This window comes from Schistocerca gregaria, chromosome 6, assembly GCF_023897955.1.
Source record: "Schistocerca gregaria isolate iqSchGreg1 chromosome 6, iqSchGreg1.2, whole genome shotgun sequence".
NCBI lineage: Eukaryota > Metazoa > Arthropoda > Insecta > Orthoptera > Acrididae > Schistocerca > Schistocerca gregaria.
In genome coordinates, this window is record NC_064925.1 from 16,168,349 (window position 1) to 16,182,793 (window position 14,445).

The 14,445-nt window shown below is 46.6% G+C and overlaps 3 non-coding genes across 3 annotated transcripts; all 3 read right to left on the reverse strand.

Annotated features, from left to right (window-relative positions):
* Positions 1-1,798: 1,798 nt before the first annotated feature.
* Trnai-aau (transfer RNA isoleucine (anticodon AAU)) lies at positions 1,799-1,870 on the reverse strand. Its single transcript has one exon. It is a non-coding gene; the product is annotated as a tRNA-Ile (tRNA).
* A 1,448-nt stretch (positions 1,871-3,318) lies between these two features.
* Positions 3,319-3,390, reverse strand: Trnai-aau (transfer RNA isoleucine (anticodon AAU)). Its single transcript has one exon. It is a non-coding gene; the product is annotated as a tRNA-Ile (tRNA).
* A 2,956-nt stretch (positions 3,391-6,346) lies between these two features.
* Trnai-aau (transfer RNA isoleucine (anticodon AAU)) lies at positions 6,347-6,418 on the reverse strand. Its single transcript has one exon. It is a non-coding gene; the product is annotated as a tRNA-Ile (tRNA).
* Positions 6,419-14,445: the final 8,027 nt, after the last annotated feature.

Genomic DNA, 14,445 nt, shown 5'->3' on the forward strand with positions numbered 1-14,445 from the left:
GCCATTTGCTACTTCTGCAGAAGCGGCGGCGGCGACGACGACGACGACGACGACAACGAAGATCGCGAGAGACTCTGAGATATGTGAGAAATACATCTATAAAATGTAATTCAGACTGCCTCGTCCCACCTTATGCTGTACCGCTTTGGCAAATGCTTTATCTGCGCCATTCGCCTTAATCACATCTGACAGTAAATCTTAAAAAAACGCCTGTCGCTAATTGTTCGTCATCACAGGTACTGTTTGCTATACGGCCACGACGCGCAACTGATTTCCAAAATCCATCTTTCTCCTGTGAGGATGGAACTTACGAGCCCTGGTTTATTAGACCAGTGCTCTACCACTGAGCTAAAGAGACGCGGCATAGCGGTACTCTTGGGTACTTCGTCCTTACGGTCGTCTGCATCATCAGACTTTAGCTGACAACAATTCATATTATCGGCTAATATTTGCAGCTATGGCGACAAATTACTGCTTGGCTACACATCTGACACGTAACCGATGTGCTCTCCAAACCACAAACTTGCATTTCAGAACATGTCTTTTACACATGTCTACAAAATCACCTTCACCTTCAAATACAGTTTCCTGCGACTGACAGAGACGTAGGCAAAGTTTAAAGTTGCTATTTCCATTAAATCTCGTTAATCAGAAAAACGGTAATTCACACCTGCAGCGGAACAAAATTCCGTTTCGCCCAGCGTCTGGCTCGAACCCACGACGGTGGGATTAAGTGTCTGACGCTCTACCGACTGAGATAGCCGGCTACCTCGGTGAATACTTGCCGGGTAGCACGTCACACAGTACTCGTTTGGGTTGGGTGGTCCCATACAGCATCTCTCCATGCTGCCTAATGTTTTCCTAACGTCACACTCGTCACGTACTTCACTTTTATGTCATAATCATTTCTGAGAGGCAAAGAAATTGCATGACAACAAGCAGAGCTAGTGGCGTCAAAATTACCACACATACTTTATGTGACTCAAAAGCCGAACGAGTTACTTTCCGACGTTGTTTTAGATGTGCAAGTGCCAGTCAAAACTCGCGGTGTCGGCACTCTGCCGACCATTAACACGCGATCTAGTGTTCTTGCTGTGTGTGTTTCAAACTCAAGAGCATCTCCAAGCAAAAAATGGTCAACAGCAACATTCAGACGGTTTCGTACTGCTCAATTGCTACATTAAAACGGTATGTTTCTTTTTCAGAACTGGAAAAACACAAGCGTGACAGCATTCGAACCTGTAATCTTCAGATACGAAGTCCGACGCCTTATCCATTAGACCACACGGTCACTGACGATCAACATTTACATGTATACGACTCATCTCGAAACGCTCACACCCCCTGAGGATTTGTGTTTTCGTTCTACACAGCCGCTGCCCCTTGCTCTTTCCCACCCATTCGTTACATTCAACCTCTGACGAGACCGACCAAATATAGACTGAGAAACAAGACCACACAATTTGTGCATTCGGAATCGAAGGCAGGTCGTCCCTCGCCGCATTTGCTACGATGGCCATTTGCTACTTCTGCAGAAGCGGCGGCGGCGACGACGACGACGACGACGACGAAGATCGCGAGAGACTCTGAGATATGTGAGAAATACATCTATAAAATGTAATTCAGACTCCCTCGTCCCACCTTATGCTGTACCGCTTTGGCAAATGCTTTATCTGCGCCATTCGCCTTAATCACATCTGAGAGTAAATCTTAAAAAAACGCCTGTCGCTAATTGTTCGTCATCACAGGTACTGTTTGCTATATGGCCACGACGCGCAACTGATTTCCAAAATCCATCTTTCTCCTGTGAGGATGGAACTTACGACCCCTGGTTTATTAGACCAGTGCTCTACCACTGAGCTAAAGAGACGCGGCCTAGCGGTACTCTTGGGTACTTCGTCCTTACGGTCGTCTGCATCATCAGACTTTAGCTGACAACAATTCATATTATCGGCTAATATTTGCAGCTATGGCGACAAATTACTGCTTGGCTACACATCTGACACGTAACCGATGTGCTCTCCAAACCACAACACTTGCATTTCAGAACATGTCTTTTACACATGTCTACAAAATCACCTTCACCTTCAAATACAGTTTCCTTGCGACTGACAGAGACGTAGGCAAAGTTTAAAGTTGCTATTTCCATTAAATCTCGTTAATCAGAGAAACGGTAATTCACACCTGCAGCGGAACAAAATTCCGTTTCGCCCAGCGTCTGGCTCGAACCCACGACGGTGGGATTAAGTGTCTGACGCTCTACCGACTGAGATAGCCGGCTACCTCGGTGAATACTTGCCGGGTAGCACGTCACACAGTACTCGTTTGGGTTGGGTGGTCCCATACAGCATCTCTCCATGCTGCCTAATGTTTTCCTAACGTCACACTCGTCACGTACTTCACTTTTATGTCATAATCATTTCTGAGAGGCAAAGAAATTGCATGACAACAAGCAGAGCTAGTGGCGTCAAAATTAACACACATACTTTATGTGACTCAAAAGCCGAACGAGTTACTTTCCGACGTTGTTTTAGATGTGCAAGTGCCAGTCAAAACTCGCGGTGTCGGCACTCTGCCGACCATTTCGTTAGTTAACACCGGTCTTGCTGTGTGTGTTTCAAGCTCAAGAGCATCTCCAAGCAAAAAATGGTCAACAGCAACATTCAGACGGTTTCGTACTGCTCAATTGCTACATTAAAACGGTATGTTTCTTTTTCAGAACTGGAAAAACACAAGCGTGACAGCATTCGAACCTGTAATCTTCAGATACGAAGTCCGACGCCTTATCCATTAGACCACACGGTCACTGACGATCAACATTTACATGTATACGACTCATCTCGAAACGCTCACACCCCCTGAGGATTTGTGTTTTCGTTCTACACAGCCGCTGCCCCTTGCTCTTTCCCACCCATTCGTTACATTCAACCTCTGACGAGACCGACCAAATATAGACTGAGAAACAAGACCACACAATTTGTGCATTCGGAATCGAAGGCAGGTCGTCCCTCGCCGCATTTGCTACGATGGCCATTTGCTACTTCTGCAGAAGCGGCGGCGGCGACGACGACGACGACGACGACGACGACGAAGATCGCGAGAGACTCTGAGATATGTGAGAAATACATCTGTAAAATGTAATTCAGACTGCCTCGTCCCACCTTATGCTGTACCGCTTTGGCAAATGCTTTATCTGCGCCATTCGCCTTAATCACATCTGAGAGTAAATCTTAAAAAAACGCCTGTCGCTAATTGTTCGTCATCACAGGTACTGTTTGCTATATGGCCACGACGCGCAACTGATTTCCAAAATCCATCTTTCTCCTGTGAGGATGGAACTTACGACCCCTGGTTTATTAGACCAGTGCTCTACCACTGAGCTAAAGAGACGCGGCCTAGCGGTACTCTTGGGTACTTCGTCCTTACGGTCGTCTGCATCATCAGACTTTAGCTGACAACACTTCATATTACCGGCTAATATTTGCAGCTATGGCGACAAATTACTGCTTGGCTACACATCTGACACGTAACCGATGTGCTCTCCAAACCACAACACTTGCATTTCAGAACATGTCTTTTACACATGTCTACAAAATCACCTTCACCTTCAAATACAGTTTCCTTGCGACTGACAGAGACGTAGGCAAAGTTTAAAGTTGCTATTTCCATTAAATCTCGTTAATCAGAGAAACGGTAATTCACACCTGCAGCGGAACAAAATTCCGTTTCGCCCAGCGTCTGGCTCGAACCCACGACGGTGGGATTAAGTGTCTGACGCTCTACCGACTGAGATAGCCGGCTACCTCGGTGAATACTTGCCGGGTAGCACGTCACACAGTACTCGTTTGGGTTGGGTGGTCCCATACAGCATCTCTCCATGCTGCCTAATGTTTTCCTAACGTCACACTCGTCACGTACTTCACTTTTATGTCATAATCATTTCTGAGAGGCAAAGAAATTGCATGACAACAAGCAGAGCTAGTGGCGTCAAAATTAACACACATACTTTATGTGACTCAAAAGCCGAACGAGTTACTTTCCGACGTTGTTTTAGATGTGCAAGTGCCAGTCAAAACTCGCGGTGTCGGCACTCTGCCGACCATTTCGCTAGTTAACACCGGTCTTGCTGTGTGTGTTTCAAGCTCAAGAGCATCTCCAAGCAAAAAATGGTCAACAGCAACATTCAGACGGTTTCGTACTGCTCAATTGCTACATTAAAACGGTATGTTTCTTTTTCTGAACTGGAAAAACACAAGCGTGACAGCATTCGAACCTGTAATCCTTCAGAGCCGAAGTCCGACGCCTTATCCATTAGGCCACACGGTCACTGACGACCAACATTTACATGTATACGACTCATCTCGAAACGCTCACACCCCTGAGGATTTGTGTTTTCGTTCTACACAGCCGCTGCCCCTTGCTCTTTCCCACCCATTCGTTACATTCAACCTCTGACGTGACCGACCAAATATAGACTGAGAAACAAGACCACACACTTTGTGCATTCGGTATCGAAGGCGGGGCGTCCCTCGCCGCATTTGCTACGATGGCCATTTGCTACTTCTGCAGAAGCGGCGGCGGCGAAGACGACGACGACGAAGATCGCGAGAGGCTCTGAGATATGTGAGAAATACATCTATAAAATGTAATTCAGACTGCCTCGTCCCACCTTATGCTGTACCGCTTTGGCAAATGCTTTATCTGCGCCATTCGCCTTAATCACATCTGAGAGTAAATCTTAAAAAAACGCCTGTCGCTAATTGTTCGTCATCACAGGTACTGTTTGCTATACGGCCACGACGCGCAACTTATTTCCAAAATTCATCTTTCTCCTGTGAGGATGGAACTTACAACCCCTGGATTATTAGACCAGTGCTCTACCACTGAGCTAAAGAGGCGCGGCCTAGCGGTACTCTTGGGTACTTCGTCCTTACGGTCGTCTGCACCATCAGACTTTAGCTGACAACACTTCATATTACCGGCTAATATTTGCAGCTATGGCGACAAATTACTGCTTGGCTACACATCTGACACGTAACCGATGTGCTCTCCAAACCACAACACTTGCTTTTCAGAACATGTCTTTCACACATGTCTACAAAATCACCTTCACCTTCAAATACAGTTTCCTTGCGACTGACAGAGACGTAGGCAAAGTTTAAAGTTGCTATTTCCATTAAATCTCGTTAATCAGAAAAACGGTAATTTACACCTGCAGCGGAACAAAACTCCGTTCCGCCCAGCGTCTGGCTCGAACCCACGACCCTGGGAATAAGAGTCTGACGCTCTACCGCACTGAGATAGGCGGCTACCTCGGTGAATACTTGCCGGGTAGCACGTCACACAGTACTCGTTTGGGTTGGGTGGTCCCATACAGAATCTCTCCATGCTGCCTAATGTTTTCCTAACGTCACACTCGTCACGTACTTCACTTTTATGTCATAATCATTTCTGAGAGGCAAAGAAATTGCATGACAACAAGCAGAGCTAGTGGCGTCAAAATTAACACACATACTTTATGTGACTCAAAAGCCGAACGAGTTACTTTCCGACGTTGTTTTAGATGTGCAAGTGCCAGTCAAAACTCGCGGTGTCGGCACTCTGCCGACCATTTCGTTAGTTAACACCGGTCTTGCTGTGTGTGTTTCAAGTTCAAGAGCATCTCCAAGCAAAAAATGGTCAACAGCAACATTCAGACGGTTTCGTACTGCTCAATTGCTACATTAAAACGGTATGTTTCTTTTTCAGAACTGGAAAAACACAAGCGTGACAGCATTCGAACCTGTAATCTTCAGATACGAAGTCCGACGCCTTATCCATTAGACCACACGGTCACTGACGATCAACATTTACATGTATACGACTCATCTCGAAACGCTCACACCCCTGAGGATTTGTGTTTTCGTTCTACACAGCCGCTGCCCCTTGCTCTTTCCCACCCATTCGTTACATTCAACCTCTGACGAGACCGACCAAATATAGACTGAGAAACAAGACCACACAATTTGTGCATTCGGAATCGAAGGCAGGTCGTCCCTCGCCGCATTTGCTACGATGGCCATTTGCTACTTCTGCAGAAGCGGCGGCGGCGACGACGACGACGACGACGACGACGACGAAGATCGCGAGAGACTCTGAGATATGTGAGAAATACATCTATAAAATGTAATTCAGACTGCATCGTCCCACCTTATGCTGTACCGCTTTGGCAAATGCTTTATCTGCGCCATTCGCCTTAATCACATCTGAGAGTAAATCTTAAAAAAACGCCTGTCGCTAATTGTTCGTCATCACAGGCACTGTTTGCTATACGGCCACGACGCGCAACTGATTTCCAAAATCCATCTTTCTCCTGTGAGGATGGAACTTACGACCCCTGGTTTATTAGACCAGTGCTCTACCACTGAGCTAAAGAGACGCGGCCTAGCGGTACTCTTGGGTACTTCGTCCTTACGGTCGTCTGCATCATCAGACTTTAGCTGACAACAATTCATATTATCGGCTAATATTTGCAGCTATGGCGACAAATTACTGCTTGGCTACACATCTGACACGTAACCGATGTGCTCTCCAAACCACAACACTTGCATTTCAGAACATGTCTTTTACACATGTCTACAAAATCACCTTCACCTTCAAATACAGTTTCCTGCGACTGACAGAGACGTAGGCAAAGTTTAAAGTTGCTATTTCCATTAAATCTCGTTAATCAGAAAAACGGTAATTCACACCTGCAGCGGAACAAAATTCCGTTTCGCCCAGCGTCTGGCTCGAACCCACGACGGTGGGATTAAGTGTCTGACGCTCTACCGACTGAGATAGCCGGCTACCTCGGTGAATACTTGCCGGGTAGCACGTCACACAGTACTCGTTTGGGTTGGGTGGTCCCATACAGCATCTCTCCATGCTGCCTAATGTTTTCCTAACGTCACACTCGTCACGTACTTCACTTTTATGTCATAATCATTTCTGAGAGGCAAAGAAATTGCATGACAACAAGCAGAGCTAGTGGCGTCAAAATTAACACACATACTTTATGTGACTCAAAAGCCGAACGAGTTACTTTCCGACGTTGTTTTAGATGTGCAAGTGCCAGTCAAAACTCGCGGTGTCGGCACTCTGCCGACCATTTCGCTAGTTAACACCGGTCTTGCTGTGTGTGTTTCAAGCTCAAGAGCATCTCCAAGCAAAAAATGGTCAACAGCAACATTCAGACGGTTTCGTACTGCTCAATTGCTACATTAAAACGGTATGTTTCTTTTTCAGAACTGGAAAAACACAAGCGTGACAGCATTCGAACCTGTAATCTTCAGAGCCGAAGTCCGACGCCTTATCCATTAGGCCACACGGTCACTGACGACCAACATTTACATGTATACGACTCATCTCGAAACGCTCACACCCCTGAGGATTTGTGTTTTCGTTCTACACAGCCGCTGCCCCTTGCTCTTTCCCACCCATTCGTTACATTCAACCTCTGACGAGACCGACCAAATATAGACAGAGAAACAAGACCACACACTTTGTGCATTCGGAATCGAAGGAACACGCGATCTAGTGTCATTTGCTACGATGGCCATTTGCTACTTCTGCAGAAGCGGCGGCGGCGGCGACGACGCCGACGACGACGACGACGACGACGAAGATCGCGAGAGGCTCTGAGATATGTGAGAAATACATCTATAAAATGTAATTCAGACTGCCTCGTCCCACCTTATGCTGTACCGCTTTGGCAAATGCTTTATCTGCGCCATTCGCCTTAATCACATCTGAGAGTAAATCTTAAAAAAACGCCTGTCGCTAATTGTTCGTCATCACAGGTACTGTTTGCTATACGGCCACGACGCGCAACTTATTTCCAAAATTCATCTTTCTCCTGTGAGGATGGAACTTACAACCCCTGGTTTATTAGACCAGTGCTCTACCACTGAGCTAAAGAGGCGCGGCCTAGCGGTACTCTTGAGTACTTCGTCCTTACGGTCGTCTGCACCATCAGACTTTAGCTGACAACACTTCATATTACCGGCTAATATTTGCAGCTATGGCGACAAATTACTGCTTGGCTACACATCTGACACGTAACCGATGTGCTCTCCAAACCACAACACTTGCTTTTCAGAACATGTCTTTCACACATGTCTACAAAATCACCTTCACCTTCAAATACAGTTTCCTTGCGACTGACAGAGACGTAGGCAAAGTTTAAAGTTGCTATTTCCATTAAATCTCGTTAATCAGAAAAACGGTAATTTACACCTGCAGCGGAACAAAACTCCGTTCCGCCCAGCGTCTGGCTCGAACCCACGACCCTGGTAATAAGAGTCTGACGCTCTACCGCACTGAGATAGGCGGCTACCTCGGTGAATACTTGCCGGGTAGCACGTCACACAGTACTCGTTTGGGTTGGGTGGTCCCATACAGAATCTCTCCATGCTGCCTAATGTTTTCCTAACGTCACACTCGTCACGCACTTCACTTTTATGTCATAATCATTTCTGAGAGGCAAAGAAATTGCATGACAACAAGCAGAGCTAGTGGCGTCAAAATTACCACACATACTTTATGTGACTCAAAAGCCGAACGAGTTACTTTCCGACGTTGTTTTAGACGTGCAAGTGCCAGTCAAAACTCGCGGTGTCGGCACTCTGCCGACCATTTCGCTAGTTAACACCGGTCTTGCTGTGTGTGTTTCAAGCTCAAGAGCATCTCCAAGCAAAAAATGGTCAACAGCAACATTCAGACGGTTTCGTACTGCTCAGTTGCTACATTAAAACGGTATGTTTCTTTTTCAGAACTGGAAAAACACAAGTGTGACAGCATTCGAACCTGTAATCTTCAGATTCGAAGTCCGACGCCTTATCCATTAGACCACACGGTCACTGACGATCAACATTTACATGTATACGACTCATCTCGAAACGCTCACACCCCTGAGGATTTGTGTTTTCGTTCTACACAGCCGCTGCCCCTTGCTCTTTCCCACCCATTCGTTACATTCAACCTCTGACGACACCGACCAAATATAGACTGAGAAACAAGACCACACAATTTGTGCATTCGGAATCGAAGGCAGGTCGTCCCCCGCCGCATTTGCTACGATGGCCATTTGCTACTTCTGCAGAAGCGGCGGCGGCGACGACGACGACGACGACGACGACGACGAAGATCGCGAGAGACTCTGAGATATGTGAGAAATACATCTATAAAATGTAATTCAGACTGCCTCGTCCCACCTTATGCTGTACCGCTTTGGCAAATGCTTTATCTGCGCCATTCGCCTTAATCACATCTGAGAGTAAATCTTAAAAAAACGCCTGTCGCTAATTGTTCGTCATCACAGGTACTGTTTGCTATACGGCCACGACGCGCAACTGATTTCCAAAATTCATCTTTCTCCTGTGAGGATGGAACTTACGACCCCTGGTTTATTAGACCAGTCCTCTACCACTGAGCTAAAGTGGCGCGGCCTAGCGGTACTCTTGGGTACTTCGTCCTTACGGTCGTCTGCATCATCAGACTTTAGCTGACAACAATTCATATTATCGGCTAATATTTGCAGCTATGGCGACAAATTACTGCTTGGCTACACATCTGACACGTAACCGATGTGCTCTCCAAACCACAACACTTGCATTTCAGAACATGTCTTTTACACATGTCTACAAAATCACCTTCACCTTCAAATACAGTTTCCTTGCGACTGACAGAGACGTAGGCAAAGTTTAAAGTTGCTATTTCCATTAAATCTCGTTAATCAGAGAAACGGTAATTCACACCTGCAGCGGAACAAAATTCCGTTTCGCCCAGCGTCTGGCTCGAACCCACGACCCTGGGATTAAGTGTCTGACGCTCTACCGACTGAGATAGCCGGCTACCTCGGTGAATACTTGCCGGGTAGCACGTCACACAGTACTCGTTTGGGTTGGGTGGTCCCATACAGCATCTCTCCATGCTGCCTAATGTTTTCCTAACGTCACACTCGTCACGTACTTCACTTTTATGTCATAATCATTTCTGAGAGGCAAAGAAATTGCATGACAACAAGCAGAGCTAGTGGCGTCAAAATTAACACACATACTTTATGTGACTCAAAAGCCGAACGAGTTACTTTCCGACGTTGTTTTAGATGTGCAAGTGCCAGTCAAAACTCGCGGTGTCGGCACTCTGCCGACCATTTCGCTAGTTAACACCGGTCTTGCTGTGTGTGTTTCAAGCTCAAGAGCATCTCCAAGCAAAAAATGGTCAACAGCAACATTCAGACGGTTTCGTACTGCTCAATTGCTACATTAAAACGGTATGTTTCTTTTTCTGAACTGGAAAAACACAAGCGTGACAGCATTCGAACCTGTAATCCTTCAGAGCCGAAGTCCGACGCCTTATCCATTAGGCCACACGGTCACTGACGACCAACATTTACATGTATACGACTCATCTCGAAACGCTCACACCCCTGAGGATTTGTGTTTTCGTTCTACACAGCCGCTGCCCCTTGCTCTTTCCCACCCATTCGTTACATTCAACCTCTGACGTGACCGACCAAATATAGACTGAGAAACAAGACCACACACTTTGTGCATTCGGTATCGAAGGCAAGGCGTCCCTCGCCGCATTTGCTACGATGGCCATTTGCTACTTCTGCAGAAGCGGCGGCGGCGACGACGACGACGACGACGACGACGACGACGACGACGACGAAGATCGCGAGAGGCTCTGAGATATGTGAGAAATACATCTATAAAATGTAATTCAGACTGCCTCGTCCCACCTTATGCTGTACCGCTTTGGCAAATGCTTTATCTGCGCCATTCGCCTTAATCACATCTGAGAGTAAATCTTAAAAAAACGCCTGTCGCTAATTGTTCGTCATCACAGGTACTGTTTGCTATACGGCCACGACGCGCAACTGATTTCCAAAATTCATCTTTCTCCTGTGAGGATGGAACTTACGACCCCTGGTTTATTAGACCAGTACTCTACCACTGAGCTAAAGTGGCGCGGCCTAGCGGTACTCTTGGGTACTTCGTCCTTACGGTCGTCTGCATCATCAGACTTTAGCTGACAACAATTCATATTATCGGCTAATATTTGCAGCTATGGCGACAAATTACTGCTTGGCTACACATCTGACACGTAACCGATGTGCTCTCCAAACCACAACACTTGCATTTCAGAACATGTCTTTTACACATGTCTACAAAATCACCTTCACCTTCAAATACAGTTTCCTTGCGACTGACAGAGACGTAGGCAAAGTTTAAAGTTGCTATTTCCATTAAATCTCGTTAATCAGAGAAACGGTAATTCACACCTGGAGCGGAACAAAATTCCGTTTCGCCCAGCGTCTGGCTCGAACCCACGACGGTGGGATTAAGTGTCTGACGCTCTACCGACTGAGATAGCCGGCTACCTCGGTGAATACTTGCCGGGTAGCACGTCACACAGTACTCGTTTGGGTTGGGTGGTCCCATACAGCATCTCTCCATGCTGCCTAATGTTTTCCTAACGTCACACTCGTCACGTACTTCACTTTTATGTCATAATCATTTCTGAGAGGCAAAGAAATTGCATGACAACAAGCAGAGCTAGTGGCGTCAAAAATACCACACATACTTTATGTGACTCAAAAGCCGAACGAGTTACTTTCCGACGTTGTTTTAGATGTGCAAGTGCCAGTCAAAACTCGCGGTGTCGGCACTCTGCCGACCATTTCGCTAGTTAACACCGGTCTTGCTGTGTGTGTTTCAAGCTCAAGAGCATCTCCAAGCAAAAAATGGTCAACAGCAACATTCAGACGGTTTCGTACTGCTCAATTGCTACATTAAAACGGTATGTTTCTTTTTCAGAACTGGAAAAACACAAGCGTGACAGCATTCGAACCTGTAATCTTCAGAGCCGAAGTCCGACGCCTTATCCATTAGGCCACACGGTCACTGACGACCAACATTTACATGTATACGACTCATCTCGAAACGCTCACACCCCTGAGGATTTGTGTTTTCGTTCTACACAGCCGCTGCCCCTTGCTCTTTCCCACCCATTCGTTACATTCAACCTCTGACGTGACCGACCAAATATAGACTGAGAAACAAGACCACACACTTTGTGCATTCGGTATCGAAGGCAGGGCGTCCCTCGCCGCATTTGCTACGATGGCCATTTGCTACTTCTGCAGAAGCGGCGGCGGCGACGACGACGACGACGACGACGACGACGACGACGACGACGACGAAGATCGCGGGAGACTCTGAGATATGTGAGAAATACATCTATAAAATGTAATTCAGACTGCCTCGTCCCACCTTATGCTGTACCGCTTTGGCAAATGCTTTATCTGCGCCATTCGCCTTAATCACATCTGAGAGTAAATCTTAAAGAAACGCCTGTCGCTAATTGTTCGTCATCACAGGTACTGTTTGCTATACGGCCACGACGCGCAACTGATTTCCAAAATTCATCTTTCTCCTGTGAGGATGGAACTTACGACCCCTGGTTTATTAGACCAGTACTCTACCACTGAGCTAAAGTGGCGCGGCCTAGCGGTACTCTTGGGTACTTCGTCCTTACGGTCGTCTGCATCATCAGACTTTAGCTGACAACAATTCATATTATCGGCTAATATTTGCAGCTATGGCGACAAATTACTGCTTGGCTACACATCTGACACGTAACCGATGTGCTCTCCAAACCACAACACTTGCATTTCAGAACATGTCTTTTACACATGTCTACAAAATCACCTTCACCTTCAAATACGGTTTCCTTGCGACTGACAGAGACGTAGGCAAAGTTTAAAGTTGCTATTTCCATTAAATCTCGTTAATCAGAGAAACGGTAATTCACACCTGGAGCGGAACAAAATTCCGTTTCGCCCAGCGTCTGGCTCGAACCCACGACGGTGGGATTAAGTGTCTGACGCTCTACCGACTGAGATAGCCGGCTACCTCGGTGAATACTTGCCGGGTAGCACGTCACACAGTACTCGTTTGGGTTGGGTGGTCCCATACAGCATCTCTCCATGCTGCCTAATGTTTTCCTAACGTCACACTCGTCACGTACTTCACTTTTATGTCATAATCATTTCTGAGAGGCAACGAAATTGCATGACAACAAGCAGAGCTAGTGGCGTCAAAATTACCACACATACTTTATGTGACTCAAAAGCCGAACGAGTTACTTTCCGACGTTGTTTTAGGTATGCAAGTGCCAGTCAAAACTCGCGGTGTCGGCACTCTGCCGACCATTTCGCTAGTTAACACCGGTCTTGCTGTGTGTGTTTCAAGCTCAAGAGCATCTCCAAGCAAAAAATGGTCAACAGCAACATTCAGACGGTTTCGTACTGCTCAATTGCTACATTAAAACGGTATGTTTCTTTTTCAGAACTGGAAAAACACAAGCGTGACAGCATTCGAACCTGTAATCTTCAGAGCCGAAGTCCGACGCCTTATCCATTAGGCCACACGGTCACTGACGACCAACATTTACATGTATACGACTCATCTCGAAACGCTCACACCCCTGAGGATTTGTGTTTTCGTTCTACACAGCCGCTGCCCCTTGCTCTTTCCCACCCATTCGTTACATTCAACCTCTGACGTGACCGACCAAATATAGACTGAGAAACAAGACCACACACTTTGTGCATTCGGTATCGAAGGCAGGGCGTCCCTCGCCGCATTTGCTACGATGGCCATTTGCTACTTCTGCAGAAGCGGCGGCGGCGGCGGCGACGACGACGACGACGACGACGACGACGACGACTACGAAGATCGCGAGAGGCTCTGAGATATGTGAGAAATACATCTATAAAATGTAATTCAGACTGCCTCGTCCCACCTTATGCTGTACCGCTTTGGCAAATGCTTTATCTATGCCATTCGCCTTAATCACATCTGAGAGTAAATCTTAAAAAAACGCCTGTCGCTAATTGTTCGTCATCACAGGTACTGTTTGCTATACGGCCACGACGCGCAACTGATTTCCAAAATTCATCTTTCTCCTGTGAGGATGGAACTTACAACCCCTGGATTATTAGACCAGTGCTCTACCACTGAGCTAAAGAGGCGCGGCCTAGCGGTACTCTTGGGTACTTCGTCCTTACGGTCGTCTGCACCATCAGACTTTAGCTGACAACACTTCATATTACCGGCTAATATTTGCAGCTATGGCGACAAATTACTGCTTGGCTACACATCTGACACGTAACCGATGTGCTCTCCAAACCACAACACTTGCTTTTCAGAACATGTCTTTCACACATGTCTACAAAATCACCTTCACCTTCAAATACAGTTTCCTTGCGACTGACAGAGACGTAGGCAAAGTTTAAAGTTGCTATTTCCATTAAATCTCGTTAATCAGAAAAACGGTAATTTACACCTGCAGCGGAACAAAACTCCGTTCCGCCCAGCGTCTGGCTCGAACCCACGACCCTGGGAATAAGAGTCT